Source organism: Equus quagga, chromosome 2, assembly GCF_021613505.1.
Source record: "Equus quagga isolate Etosha38 chromosome 2, UCLA_HA_Equagga_1.0, whole genome shotgun sequence".
In the NCBI taxonomy this organism is placed as follows: domain Eukaryota; kingdom Metazoa; phylum Chordata; class Mammalia; order Perissodactyla; family Equidae; genus Equus; species Equus quagga.
The window spans coordinates 85,684,275-85,700,695 of record NC_060268.1 but is presented as its reverse complement, the minus strand read 5'-3'; the positions used below and the strand labels follow the sequence as shown (position 1 = coordinate 85,700,695).

The 16,421-nt window shown below is 37.6% G+C and overlaps 1 protein-coding gene across 2 annotated transcripts in view; it reads left to right on the top strand.

Annotated features, from left to right (window-relative positions):
• MCTP2 (multiple C2 and transmembrane domain containing 2) overlaps positions 1 to 16,421 on the top strand; it is a 228,022-nt gene that overhangs the window by 28,427 nt on the left and 183,174 nt on the right. The gene's annotated exons all lie outside the window — the stretch shown is intronic.

Genomic DNA, 16,421 nt, shown 5'->3' with positions numbered 1-16,421 from the left:
CCCTGAAGTTCCCTTGTCCCCTTTTGTAGTTAATTCCCTCTCCCTTCCCCGACAACCACTGATCTTATTTCTGTCCACGTAGTTTTTACTTTTCCAGAATGCCACAAAAAGGGTATCATATTTTTGAATGTAGCCTTTTCTGTTTGGCTTCTTTCACTTAGCACAAAGCTTTTATATTCATCCATGTTGTTTTGTGTGTTAGAAGTTCATTTCTTTTTGTTGCTGAGGAGTATTCCATTGCATGGATGTACCATATTTTGAAAGTCCAATCACTAGTTAGTGGAAAGTTGGGTTGTTTTAAATTTTTGACAATTGGGATAAAGTTTCCATAAACGCTCATCTACAGGTCTTTGTGTGGACATCTGTTTTAATTTTTCTTGAATAAATACTTAGAAGTGGGTCATATGGTCAGTGTATGTTGAATTGTCTAAGAAGCTGTTAAGCTGCTTTCCTAAGTGTCTGTACCAGTTAGCATTCCCATCAGCAGTATATGAGAGTTCACGTTGTTCTGCATCCTTACCAGCACTTTGTGTTGTCAATTTTTGCCTCTGTTTGTTTTGTTTATTTTTAGCCGTTCTAGAAGATAGATGGTTTAGTTTTGAGTGTAACGGTATAGCTATGGTCTTACTTTCATTTTCCTCTTTAATTCTTTGATTTGCTGTTATCACTTCTCTTTTCCCCGAGGAAGTCTCCCCACCTTGATTTTCCTCTTCACTGGCTCCTTCTGTATATGCTATAGGATTAACAGCTCATTAAAGACTGTCACCAGTTCTATTTCTGCATTTTTTTAGTATCTGTTACACACTGCCTTGCTCTCCCCTGAGTTCTTACCATTAGATTATAAACTTCTTGTGGGTAGGTTTTGTGCCACTCTGAAAAGAACCACTGGGCTTTCAGGTAATACTTCTATATTGATTGATTTTTAGGGGATAAGAGAGAGTAGAGTCAGCCCTGAGAAAATTATTATTATTATTATTATTTTTGTGAGGGAGATTATCACTGAATTAACATCTGTGCCAGTCTTCCTCTATTTTACATGGGATGCCACCACAGCGTGGCTTGATGAGCAGTGCTAGGTCCGTGTCTGGGATCCGAACCTGTGAACCCTGGGCTGCTGAAGCGGAGTGCAAGAACTTAATTACTACGGCACAGGGCTGGCCCCTGTTATTTTTTTTAAAGACTCTTACATTTAATCTTTTTGTATATATTGGTAGTTTTTTAAGACTTAAGAGAAGCATGTTTGCCAGATTTCCAGTTCTGAATTGGGGATCAATTAGCAAAACACTGTTATTAATATTACTGCTTAAGATATTAGTGTGAGGACTTTTTAATCGCTCCAGCTACATTTCTGTGTCTTCTTCGCTTCTGACCAAGTGTGATTTCTAAAGTGCCCATTGAAATGTTTCCCATTGAAGCAATTAGGCTTGATTGTGCTTGGTTTCAAATTCTGCCAATTCTCAAGCTTTCTTCAAATTCAACTGTAAGCGTAATTGATGTTTTAGACAGATAATAATATAGATTTATCCCTCCAAGTTTGGTTATCTTGAGTCATATCTTTTTAATGATTGCATTATAAAAATTCAGGCTTAGTTTCAAATTCTGCTAATTTTCAAGCTCTGATCATATTCAATTGCAAGCATAATTAATATCTTAGATAGTAATATAGATTTATCCCTCCCACTTTGAGTATCTTGAGTCATATCTTCTCAGTGACTTTTTTATAAAGACATTGAAAACTGATGTCAGTATTAATTTTCAGTGTTTCTTATGTAAGCACTTTCATGTGGATGGAGCAGCTTTCATAAGGGATGAAATTTATCAGGCTCACATGTATATGATTATGCATTGCTTAGACAATTTCCTAGTGTTCCATGTTAGTTTTTCCTCTAAGCGTATTTTAATACACCTAAAGTTCTGAAGAATATCTTCTCACCTTAGTATTTTTCCACAGATCCCATTATATTCCCCAGTCCACAGGCAGTTGTTTTGTTACTGCAAGGATTCTCAAGGTTCAACTCTCAACCTGAAGAGTATTACGTTATTCTCTGACCTGGACAATTGTGTTCTAATTCAGATATTTAAAAGTGATTTGTTGTTTCAGAGTTGGAAAGAAGGGGAGACGTCAAAAACAAATGGTTTCAATGGAAAAAATAGCCCAACTTTAGAGTGTTTCACTCATCCATCCAGCTTTCTTATAAATTTTGTTCCTATTGCCTGCTTTCTGCTAGCAGGATAACGCAAGGGAGGCAGAGCAAAGTGGCAGACTGGACAGGGGCTGTACTGGTGGTTTCAGCTAGTGGCAGAAGTATACCTGTTTGGGACTTTTGAAAATGTGTACGATGTTTTTGTCACCGTGACAAGGCACATTGTTGGCAAATAGAAGGTGGGGCTGGTGTTGATAACCGCCATCCTACAATGCATAGCACAGTCCCATACAACAAAAAATTGTCCTGCCCCAAATGCCACTAATGCCCCCCATGGAGCAATGCTGAGCTAGGTAGACCTGGATTTCAATTTCCAGCACTGTGAATGTGAACCAGTTGCACTTCCCTCATCTGTAAAGTTGGAGTAAAAATACATATTGTATAAGATTATTTTGAGCATTGCTGATGATGTATGTGAAGCAGTGAACACAGGACCAGATACATAGTGGGGACTAGTAAAGAGTCATTGGCGTACTTTGGCTCCAGTGGCTTAGTACCCTACTCAGAGTGGCTTCCCAACCTACTCAGTGTGAAACCCAGGGTCCTCACAGTGGCCTATGAGAACTTGCCTGATCTGACCGGCTGCTTCCCGCTAAACTCATCTCCTGAAACTCTCTTTCCTGTCTCTGCTCTAGTCACACTGGCCTCCTTACTGTTTCTCCATCTCCCCAAGGATGTGCCTCCCTCTGGACCTTCTGTACTTGTTCTTTCTTCTGCGTGGAAGGCACTCCCTCTACATATATCGACTTGGCTCCCTCCCTCATTTTCTTCCATTCTCTGCTCACCTCATCTGAAGGGGTCTTCTCTGATGCATGATATAAAAATGGCAGCCTGCATCTTTGCAGCCCGCCTTCCTCTCAGCAGCCTCTTCTCTGCTCTATACTCATCCAACTCTGGGATTCTTCCATCACTCTTATTTGAGGAAAGCATGATACTTTTATTTTTAGATGAAATTGCCTTAAGGGTATAATGGTGTGATTATCTTTGCATATGTATTTTGAAATTGGTTGCAAATCTCTAGAGGTCATCAATAAAATTATCCATAGCATGTTAGAATTATTGAGTTTTCCTGTCTGCTCAGAGGTGGTGTAATTGCTGTTTGGCTAGACAATAGGTATTTGCGGCTTCTGTTGATATGGGCATGGGCTGGGGAAATGCTGTGAAAGATTATGTTATGAAAGAAACTATTGGCTTGATGTTTTAGAAGTAGGGAGATGATAAACTATGTGAGATACTTATTTAAAAGATAGATATTTGCATGTAAAATTTCATCCTTGCTTTTGACAGGTACAACCATTTCTCCGAAAGATTTTGCTTTGTATTCTGAAAATTCGTATTGATTTGGTGGCTTCCAGATATACACAATTTGCTAAATCTGCTGTTTCACACCAGAAATGGCATAGGAAGATATGTATAAGGTTTCCTTTGTTCTAAATTAGTGTTTGTCTCTAGGCTAACCTTTCAATCACATTTAGTCGCTTTCTGCACTATGCACTTTACTCAGGTGGGATAAGATTTTTAGTAGAAATTAGCATCTTCCTTTCATGCTATCCTTCTCCCAGTAAAAAATCCTAAAGATACTTCAGGTGTTCTGTTTCTGCAGGTAATTTGTAACAAGGAAAGCTTTAAAGGTGACCAAATGTTGGGCAGGACATTTGAGGTTTGTCAGTTGTTTTCTGTTGTAAGACCTGGTTAAGAGAACTGTGTGTGTGGTTTAATATGGGACCACTAAGCTTATGTGAAGAAGTGGAATTGCCTTCTCTTACACTTGGTGTGTATTGATGAGGCTATGAAACTGTTTATTGGACAGTACTTTTCAAAGATTTTCAAAACTTGGGCCTGTAGCTACGTGGCAGACAGTGTTCTAATAAGGGAATCAAGAACGTGTGTGTGTGTGTGTGTGTGTGTGTGTGAGTGAGTGTGTTGGTAAGTGGTGGGGAGCAGTTCGGTCAACAAGTAATTATTGATTGATCTCTGTAGCCAGAGAAGCCTGTGCCTTTAGCATGAGTATTACATCTATTCACCTCTAACTGTGATTGAGTATCCTTAACTTGACCCATACCCGTCTTCTCCTTCAGCCCAGTATTCTGAAAGTCCTCTAATTTGTTGCCTCCATTTCTTCCTTTCCCACTCCCTTCTGAACCTAATTCTGTCAGGTTTTCTTTTGCCTCATACCACCAAAACAAGTCATTCCAAGATTACCATAATCTCTATTGCACCACGTGGATGCTTTCAGGACTGATGTTAACTCATCTGCAAGCAGCGCTTGATGCTCTTGACCACTTCCTCTGCCAAACACCCTTCCGCTGTCTTCTCTGTTTTGGGTTCTATTTGTCATGCGATGGTACCACAATTTTCCCCCTCTCTGGCTCTATCTTTTTAGTCTCCTTGGCAAGTTTATCCTGCTCTAACAGACTGTTAAGTGCTGGAGTTCCTTAAGGCTCCTCCATCTTTCCCTTTTGTATTCTTCTTGGCAGCCTCATCCATTGCCCTGCCTCCAATTGTCATCTGAATGCCAGTCTCTCCAAAGTCTTTCTCTAAACCTGACCTTTCTCAGCTCCACAATCGTGTACCCAGAGGCAACTTGGCTTCTCCAGCTGAGCTTCTCAAACACAAGCCAAGATTGAGCTCAGAATATGCCTTCAAAATCTGGACTTCTGAGTGAATGGCCCTAGTACTCTTTAATTGGGCTGGACTCAATCCTGCTGTCTCCTCTCTCTCATCCCCTTTACTGAGTCCCGTCAATTCAACCTCATTACTATTTCTCATTACTTGTCCTCTTTTCCTTACTAATAGAAAAAGAAGACAAAAGAATCAGAAGAACATAGCTCTAAACCACACAGTCTAGCGGCTTCAACTAATTGACATATATAGAAACCAAGAACTGCAGAATTGACCGGAAGCTGGGCCATAAAGAAAGCTCCAGCTGCAGAGGAAAGAAAACATGGATTTTCTTTCTGATTTAATCCATGGGACTTAAGCTAGAAGTCAATAACATAAAGATAACTAGACAATCCTATATATATAGGACAATATATAAGATATATATCGACAATCATATATATATATTTTTTTTTAGAAATTAAGCATTATATCTCTAAAAGAACCTATGTGTCATAGAAGAACTTAGAATGGAAATTGGGAAATACTTTGAATTGAATGGTAATGAAAATGTGACATATCAAAACTTGCGATATGCAGCTAGCTCAGTGCTTAGAGGAAAGTTTATAGCATTAAATGCCAGAAAATTAGTATTTAATTTTTCGTGTCAAGAATTTACAAAAAGAATAGTACATCAAACACAAAGGATATAGAGAGCAGGAAAGAGTGAAAATAAGAACAGAAATCAGTACATAAAATCAACAACAGAAAAGTTAGCTTTAGCAAACATTAATAAACTGATAATCCCTTTGCAAGACTGATCAGAAAAATGAGAGTTAAAGCATATTTCAATATATTGTTACATATTGAATTGGAAGTCCTGGTCAGTGAAGAAAGGAAAAAGAAATAGTTATTTTAGAAAAGATGAAACAGAATTTTCATCATTTGGAAATAATTTAGTGGTCTACATGGAAAACCAGAATTAATTATAATTTATAGATAAGTTATTAGAGTCAATAAATGACCTCAACAAGATGGTTGGAATTAGAATCCATGTATAAAAGTCAATTGTTTTTCTATACACTAGAAACTCACAATGAAAACATAATAAAAATATCAATAACCATAAAACTATGAGGTAACTAGGAATTAATGATACTTATGAAAATGTAAAAAATATAATTGATGATTATTAAAGACTATTTACAGTTACAGATACCATGTGATTCAGTGATCTTGCTCCTTGCTATTTACCCAAGTGAGTTGAAAACTAATGTCTGCACAAAAAACCTGAGCATGGATATTTACAGGGGCTTTATTCATAATTGCCAAAAATTGGATTAACCAAGATGTCCTTCAGCAGGTGACTGGATAAACAAACCATGGGGCATCTATACAATGGAATATTATTCAGCAGTAAAAATGAATGAGTATCTATCAAGCCATGAAAAGGCATAGAGGAAACTTAAATGCATATTACTAAGGGAAAGAAGCAAGTCTGAAAAGGTTAAGTAATATTTGTTTATATGACATTCTGGAAAAGGCAAAACTGTAGAGACAGTGAAAGGATCAGTAGTTGCCGGAAGTTCAGGAGGAAGGGAGGGAGGAATGACTAGATGGAGCACAGGCGATTTTTAGGGCAGTGAGACTATTCGATATGATACTGTAAAGGTGGATACATGGCATTACACATTGGTCCAAACTGAGAATATACGGTGTGTAGGTCTGTGCCCAGGATCTGAACCTGTGAACCCTGGGCTGCTGAAGCAGAACATGAGAATTTAACCACTACGCCACCAGTCTGGTCCCAACCTTGAGGATTTTTTTTTTTTAAACTTTTTTTTTTTTTTTAAAGATTTTATTTTTTCCTTTTTCTCCCCAAAGTCCCCCGGTACATAGTTGTATATTCTTAGTTGTGGGTCCTTCTAGTTGTGGCATGTGGGACGCTGCCTCAGCGTGGCTTGATGAGCAGTGCTTTGTCCGCGCCCAGGATTCGAACCAACGAAACACTGGGCCACCTGTAGCGGAGCGTGCGTACTTAACCACTCGGCCACGGGGCCAGCCCCCCAACCTTGAGGATTTTTAAACCAATACCCACCACATACATGCTCCATACAAAACACAACATGTAAAAAAAAGTATTGATAAATTCAAGTCAATAAATTTTTATAAATGAAAATCTTATCATATAAAGTAAAAAGAAAGATATTAGGTGAAGAGATTTGCAACAGAAATTACTAAAAAGACCTTATTACTAGAATTTTTAAAGTGCTGTTTTAAATAAATGAGAAAAAAAACCCAAAGCTATCATTCTAATAGTATAATGTGTCCCCTTTCACAATTTCAGATTGGTGAATATTAAAAAATCTTGTCATACTAGGTGCCGGCAAAGATGTTGCACAATAGGAACTCATTGGCTGATATTGGATGCATTAATTAATATACCTACTTTAGAGAACAATTTGGCAAATGCCTACCTAGTCAAGTTTAGGATACATACAACTCTGAGATGTGGCGTTTCTCGATGGGACACTATTGGTCATTTGGGCAAGACAAATCTCTCTTCTGGGGTTTCATATCCCTGATTCACACCCACCACACATGAGTTACGTCCCCTATATGGTCATTAAAATTACCAAAACTTCTTCAAATATTTCAAATCACTTCTAGTGGGACAGTCCCTGGCTGATTGAAAAACTCCAGGAGAAACTGACATATGCACCAGAAGACAAGGCTAAGAATCTTCTTTAAAACTCTGTTTATCTCTTTTTGTAATAGTAAAATAGGGTAAGCATCTTAAGTATCCATATGCAGGGAAATTAAGTAATGAATTATAGCACTTTCTGACAATGGAATATTATACAACTGTTAAAATAACTTTAATAAAGCTACATTTATTATTGTGGATAAAATTCTTGAAGGAAATGTTGATTGAAAAGCATGGGGTAATATAGCACTTAGATAAAGCTTATAATAAGTAAAGTTTATAATTATGAAAAATAGCACTGTGTTTTTATATTGCTATATAACATCTAACAAAATACATGGATATAATAAATGCAATTTTAGAATAGTTCTTGCTTCTGGCAGGACATGATGGGGAAGTCATCTGAAAGAAGGAAGTGTAATTGTAGTTAAGTTTTTGTTTCATACGGTATGTCACCAGTACCTGTGTGTTACATAATTTTCTATACATATTCGTATGGCTAAAAATTTGTTTTAAAAGTACCTGAAGAAAATTAAGTGTAAAACAGAAGCAACAAGAGTGGATGTGGAATACATAACCAAGGCTGAGAAGGTTTGAGAGGAGCTAATAGGAGTCCAGAGAGCGGAAAATGAGTATGAACTGAGGTATATGGAAAATGTCGGGGTGAAATCAATAATCAATCAATAAAAAAAATCAATCCGTAAAGTGAATGATTTAGGGGCTGGCCTGGTGGGGTAGAGGTTAAGTTCACATTCCCCGCTTCAGTGGCTTAGGGTTTGTGGGTTTGGATCCTGGGCATGGGCGTACACACTGCTCATCAAGCCATGTTGTGGCGGTGTCCCACATATAAAATAGTGGAAGAGTGGCATAGATATTAGCTCAGTGACAATCTTCCTCAAGCAAAAAGAGGAATATTGGCAACAGATGTTGGCTCAGGGCCAATCTTCCTCACCGCCCACCCCGCCCCAAAAGTAAACAATTTATATCAAGAAAAATCAGAAAAGATTAGAAAAGACTTCATTTAGAGTAGGAGATATAATGTTGAAACCCACTTATTTAGTATTTGTTTAATGTTTGGAAAGCCCTTTAATGGATATAATCTCACTGGATCGTAGGAAAGAATATGGCAATAAAATAGGAGACATAAAATGAGAAAGGAAGCCTATGGTGCTTGACACTGTGGTGAGCTACTTCTTAGCTTTATAAGTTGACTTAACTTTCTGTAGGTGCAATTAAAGTAAAAACTGGGGTGCTGAAGAAATTTGCTTTATGATCTCTGAGAGTCAGGGTTCATACTCTTGTGCTGGCTATAGGGAGTTAGAAAGCTGCCAGAAATGATGAGTACCTGGTCCTCATTGTATCCTCTTCCCCTCGCACTCCCCCACTTTTCATGGATAAATTCCAAAATTATGGAATGGTTCTTTCAGCCATCCATCCCTGCCAGAATTATAGACGGAGATAGTTTGATTAAAGAGAGATGGTAGAGATCCTTGGGAAGGATAAATGCCCACACGGTGTCTGTGTTCCCTGGTAACACTGAGATGTCCTGTAGGGTGTCCAATACCAGGCTGGCTTGGCTTTTGCTGCCAGGGCATCACCTTCCCCCAGAAAGTTGGGTTATTCCTTCTAGACTGTTGGGTTTCTGGTACTTCTTAAGTGTTTCTAGATGGGCAGATGCTGCTCGCAGTTAAGCATGGCCCAAAGAATGCCACAGATTTGATTGACTGTTTCTCATCTCATTTTCTTTCACCTCTGTTTCAGACCCATCAATTTATTTTTCAAGTTGAGCTGCCTGTCTTGTCTTGCTTGTATTTTAAAAATTTTATTGCTATAATGAGATTTTTCTTTTTTTTTTTTTATTAAAAAATCTGGTTTGTTTTCTTTCAGTTACTCTTGATAAGGAATTAATCAGAATAACTTAGAATATTTTTTTCCAAATCTGTCCATTTTGACAACTTACGCTAAAGCATCGAAATGCTAATTAACATTTCCAGGTCGGAGTCCCTAAGACCACCCCTAGGTTTGGTGACTGTCTGGGAGGATCCACAGGACTCAGTATTTTGTCATACTCGTAGCTATAATTACTACAGGAAAGAATACAAAATAAAATCAGCCAAGAGAAAAGTGCATAGGGGCAGTCTGGAGGAAAGCAGGCTGAAGCGTCTAGAGTTTTCTTCCAGTAGAGTCGCATAGGACATGCTTGATTCCTCAAGCAAGGAGTTGTGACAACACTTGGGAAATGTTGTCTCCCAGGGAAACTAACTAGGGAGATTTTTGTATTGGGTTTTGACTGGGAGCTGGTCACATGGGTGCTCTCTGCCTAGCTTGTATTAAAATTCCAGAATCTTAGGAGGAAAGCAGGTTTTCAGCATAAACCAAATTGTTTGCATACACAATAAGCCACTGTTGTCAGTTAGGTTGATGGGAAACCTTCCAAAATGCAAGTTCCCAGATACCAGCCAAGGCCTAACCTTGCAAGCAGGCCTTTTAAAAGATAGCAATGTCAAACCTCTTGATGATGCTTTTCTGCACAATATCTTTATTTTTTTGTAGAATGGAATATTAACTCAGTCAGGGTTCATTTAAAAATTATGTATACCTCTTGTAAGACCTATTGTGGCCATTTTAGGGCAAGACAGTAATGTGGACATCCTGTGAGAGATGGATTGAAGAAAAAGTACAAGTCTCTGAGTGCTTCAGAAACACTAGCCCCCTCTCCCCTTTCCTCCAGTCCTCTCCAAGCACAGAGTATGAATTAGGAGTGATTGATAAAAAGGTCAGCAATTCTGGGACCTCTGTCTATGGATGAGATTCTTAATAGACTAGTAGTGGGGCAGAGGATGGCATTAACTAAAAGAGACAGGAACCACTTCTCTATTAATACATTTTGTTTCTTTCCAAGAACATATGTAGTGGGATTGAAAAATGCATCCAATCCTTGAGGGTGATCTTAATTTTGGAGGAGGTGTCTGTCCCCATGATATATTTTTTAATAGTGTATTTACCATATGGAATGATCTCTCCTTTCTCAGTTGGATTGCAAACTTAGTAACAAGTTGAATGATAGATTGGGAAGCTGTATTTTAGAAGGAAAAAAGCCAAATTTATTTTAAAAGCAGAGAAATTGTCCGTTCCTTATATGGAACTGATGAGAGATCTTTCCATTAAGGATAACCTCCTTTAGATAGGAAAATACGTTGTTTCTGCTACAAGCACTATTCAATATTCTCAGGTGTACAGATTCTTATCGCAGTTCTGTCAGAATGCTGAATAATCCTTCTGTAGAATTTCATTTGCCTTTATCTTTCCCCATAAGCTAAGTATGTATCATCAGATTTTCACTTTTATTGATTTTAGTTTAGATTTTTCTTCTTTTGCCCCATTTTTACAGGATGTGATATGAAATTTTCTTCCTACTGATGAGAAATGATGGTTAACTAAAAAGATATCTCAGTAATGACACATTCTGACTAGTTTTAACTACTTGCTGCTGTGTCATTTGAATTGATATGTGCATTGTGAAAACAAACACTTTTCATCACATTTTCACTCAAAGAGAACTTTGAGAAGCACAATTTGAGTCCGTGTCACTGAAGAACTCTAATATGCAGAGTAATAACTTACGTTGTCATCATTCTGGCCTCCTTCCTTCCTTGTGTTTCTTATTCAGATAGTGGTTGTGGTTCAGATTCAATCAGAAACTTTTGGGCTGGCATTTAAAAGGTTTGTTGTCCTTTTTCCATTTGGCCAATTGCTAGCAGCCAGCTGGGGAGGATGTCTGGGTTAAAACCATAATAAATGAAACTTCCATTAAGCTCCTTGGCTTGGGCCATTTCCTATAAAGACCTTGTCCTGCCTTTAATGGTTTGAAGAAACAGAATGCTTATTTTTGTTCAATAAATGAAAGCTCAGGTTTAGAAGGTAGGGTAGCCCTGGGTATCTTGCTTTTTGAAGAGATTCTGCTTCTAGTGCTGAGGATTTGCAGAACGTGGGTTACAATTTAGCTTGTAGCCCTTTGGATGTTTATAACAATAACATATGAACCTATGGTAGAATATGGAGCAAATATGTTTGTTTTTAAATATCCTTTGAGATGAGGAAAACTGACTATATTTTAACACTCAGAGAGTTGGATTTATCTCACCAGCCTTTTCTTGAAAGCTAACTGTTCCTTGGTTTTATTATTTCTTTAAGTTTCCTTTATTCTGAAGAACACACCGTTGATTGGAGGGATGGCATTTTCAAGCATCGCAGAGACCACAGTCCAACAGTGTATTATTAGCTTTACGCACACCGTTAAGAGCTCTTTTTTTTCTGGGCACATATTTTTGTGTTTATATGTTTGTGTATAGTTCTGTATACCTGATTTTGTATGACTTGCACACTTGTGGAAATTATGGTCAGAATGCTTTTGCAAAGGTTTTAAAAGAGCTCCACTCCTGGGTAAAATGGAATAAAACTACTCTAACCTTTTTTTTCCCCATCGAACACAATATGAAACCTGGATAGAATGCCTGGTAAGGCTAGTCGACATCTCTGAAAAGTTGATATCAGCATGTAGATTAGAGAAGAACATCAGAATTGAAATACCACTGAAACGGAGGCAAATTTACCATTTTTTTCCCCTTTGCTTATCCCCCTGCCTGAATTCAATGCCGCCCAAAATCTAGAAGTCAATATTGGACACTGTCAGAGATCCAAGATACACCATCTAGTTCTGGCTCAAGGAACAGAAGAAGGAAGCCCTAAAGCTCAGAGAAAAGGGAGAAATCCCCTATCTTTTTGTCTCCTTTTTCTCTGTTTTGTTATGCCCAAGCTCCCTGGCAATCTTGTAGCAAAGGCAGTAGCAGCAAAAGCATCTGGCTTTGGGAAACAGCAGGAGCCAAAACATTGAATTAGGGGAAACTTTTTTCTATTTGGTGAATCTGTAGTTCTTTGTGGCAGGGTTAAACCATTACTTTCTTTCTTTCTGTTTCTTTTTTTTTTTAAACTCTCTCAATCCTCTCATTACTCTGGTACCATCATAGAAGTGGATTATTTCTGATTGGAGGACTGAAAAGGGGGTTCCAGTGTACCAGGAAAGATCAGGGTAGACAACTGAGAAGGAGGAGCTTGGGAAATCGCCCCAAAACATTGTGAATTCCTGAACTCATCACAACCTGCACATGCATGGATCTGCCCCTTATTAGCATACCAACAACTTTGAGAATGGAGTTAATGAATAGAAATCCACCCAAGTCCCAGACTGACCTCCACGTGGTGTGCACCCAGGGCAAATCTGAATGGCCCTTTATAGCATTTGAAAACAGAACTTACATTGGAACCATAGCCCACAGACCGTGGGTTGGGATTTATGACTGGAAGCTTACAAATTCAAGTGCCTGGTAAAACGATAATAACATTCTCCATAGATTTAAATAAGGCATAGGATTTTGTAAGAACAAGTTGTTCAGGATACAATTTATGTTGGCATATGAAGAACTACAAAAAATCTCAAATCACATGGAAAAAGACAATCAACAGATGACAATGGAACTATAAAGCAGCTATTACAAAATGACACAAATGAATAATCGTGAATCCTGAAGTGAAAGTTATGATAGAGAGTATCAGTAAAGAAATAGGAGATAGGAAGTAGAATCAAATGGAAATTCTAGAACTGAAAAATACAGTAACCTTTCCACCTCACCCTCCCCCTTCGAGAAAAAAAAAGACAAAAAATATCTCACTCTATTGATTTAATAACAGAATGGAGATAACCGAGGAATCAGTAAACCTGAAAATAAATCAATAGACCTGAAAATAAATCAGTAGACCTGAAAATAAATCAGTAGAAGTTATCCACTGTGAACAAAGGAGAGGAAAAAGATTGAAACTATATTGAACAGAGACCCTGGGTCTGTTGGACAATAACAAAAGGCACAATGTTTGTATCACTGGAGTCCAAGAAGGAAAGGAGAAAAAGAATGTGGCTAAAGAAGTATTCCAATAAATAATGGTTGCAAGCTTTCTAAGTTTGGCAAAAGACACAAACCTACAGATTCAAGAAGCTAAGCTACCTCCAAACAAGATAAACCCAAAGAAATATACACACAGGCATATCATAAATGCTGCAAACTAAGGGCAAAGGCAAAATCTTGAAAGCAGTCAGAGAAAAGTGACACCTTATCTATAGGAGAACAGTGATTCAAATGACTAAGATTTCTTATCAGAAACCATGGAGGCCAGAAGGAAATGGCACACTATTTTTAAAGTGCTGAAGACCTTTTGAGATGAGGGAAAACCAAGAGAATCTGGAGTCAGCAGACCTACTATAAAATAACTAGTTAAGGAAATTCCTTAGACAGGTGGAACATGATACCAGAAGGAAATTTAGAATATCAATAATAGAGGAAATGGTAAATATAATAGACTCTTCTTCTCCTCTTGAATTATTTAAAATATGTTTCCTGATTGAAATAAAGTAAAACATTGTCTGATGGGAATTTTCAGTGTATTTAGATGTAGTATATAAGACAACTTATAAAGGGAGAGAATGAAGGGACCTGTATGGTGGTTTGGTAGGCAGAATAATCTTCTCCCTGTTCCCTGCAGATATCTATATCCTCATCCCTAGACCCTGAGAATATGTTACATTAAATGGCGAAAAGGACTTTGCAGATGGGATTAAGACTGTAGACCTTGAGATAGTGAGAATATCCTGTATTATTCTGGTTGGCTAAGCCAAATCACATGAGTCCTTAAAAGTGGAAGAGGAAAGGCAGAAGAATGGATCAGAAAAATGCAGTGTTGAGAAGGACTTTCCTGGCTGCTGTTGGCTTTAAAGATGAAGAAGAGGGCCAAGAAATGTGGGCAGCCTCTAGAAGTTGCAAAAGGCCCTCAGCTGACAGCCAGCAAGAAAATGGGAATCTCTTGGTCTGGAATGACCAAGAAAGATATTATCCTCTAGAACCTCCAGGAAATAGTGCAGCCTTGTCAACACCTTGATTTCAGCCTGATCAGATGTGTCTTGGACTTCTGACCTTCTGAACTGAAAGATAATAAATATATCTTGTTAAGCAACTAGGTTTGTGGGTTTTTGTTAGGGCAGCAATGGAAAACAAATGCATGTGATATGTTTTCCCTATTCCAAATGAAGTGCTAAATTATTAGTTCTAAGTAGAGTGTTAGAGGTTAACTATGCCTGTTGTAACTCCTATAGCAACCACTAAAATCTTATACAAAGAGACATAGTCAAAATCACCATTGATAAATTAACATGAAACACTCAAAAACGTTCAAATAACCCCTAAAAATGCAGGGAAGGGGAAACAAATAAGAAAAAAATAAAATGGCAGACCTAAATACAAACATATCATTTATTACATTAAATGTAAATGGTCTAAACAAACCAACTAAAAGCTAGAGATTGTCAGATTGGATTTAAACAGTGAGAAGGTGTAACAGTTGTAAACATGTATACAAATAACAACAGATTTCAAAATAAAGAAACAAAAACTGACAGAACTGAAAGGAGAACTAGGCAAATTCACAATTATAGTTAAAAAATCCAACACCCCTCTAGCTAATACAAGTAGTAGACAGAAAATCAGCAAGAGTGTAGAACTGAACCATCAACCAACTAGACCTAATAGATATTTATATAAAATGTCATTAAATGCTAGTTGACTCGAAATATTTCTAAAAGATTATAGAAACAATTCTTTTTAGCATATTTACAAGTTAAGCTATAAGATGTGAATTAAATAATGCATTTATGTGTTGCTAATGTGAAATACAAGTTTTTATTTAGAATAACATTTTTAAAAGGAGCAAAAAGTTGTAAAATATTTTAAAATTTAAAGCCAGAATGAACCAATATGAAATAAGTGAAATGATAATAATTTAACAACTAGCTAACGTTGTATTAAAATTTTATGCTGTGCTGAACGCTATTCTAAGAACTTCAGATGGACTAATTCATTCAATCCTCACAAGAGCCCTGTGAGGTAGTTATGTTAAATTCATCTGTAAAATGGAAGTAATAATGAAATTCAGAGCTCTTAAGAAACTTGACTAAGATATCAAAATTGGGGATTATGACAACCATATCAATAATAAAAAGTAGCTTTTCTTGACTGAATACTTCCTCTGTATCAATACTGTGCCTTACACTTTATCTCATTTTGTCTGTAAACTGGGTAATATAGTCCGTATTGGATAGGTAATAAAATTGAGGCATAGTGTGATGGGTTGCCCCTGATTGTACATCTAAGTAGGACATAGCAAAGCAGAATTCCAAACCATGGAGACTGTCAGGAGAACTCAGGGACTTCATCTCTGTATTGCCTACTAAAGATACTTGAATTCATCATAGGAACTGAGAATAGTTCATCCTCAGATGCTGGTGGTCATCAGGCAAGGGTTGTGGAGTCACATAGTCCTGACCTTCAAAAGGCATTGACTTCCCAATGACTGTCCTGTCCTGGAGTAAGATAGGGCTGGGTACAAATGCTTGGAGTCCTTGATTTTAGAAAACATGTTTGTTGTGACTCATGGCCTCTTTTTTCCTCAGCAAATGTGGCAAAGTAAGTACAGGCCAGGTCAGAGTGACCTGACAGCACTGTTCTTTGTCGTATTGGAAGGATTCATTATGAGGCACTTGACTCAGGGTTATTTCTCCAGATTTGATTTTGATTTTTCCCTAGAGAGTACAACCTTTGTGTCTCAAATTACCTCTTTCTCTGCACTGCATTTATCATTACTCTGTTATTACATTTTTATTTGTGAGATATTCCTGTCAGTCACCCCCAGCAGTTTGTGGGAGATGCTTCGTCTCAATCTTACAGTCTCAAGTGGAAGCTTGGAAACTTGCTTTTCCTACGTTTTGCTTTACCAGATGTTTTGTCAGTTCTTCTGACCTGGTACAT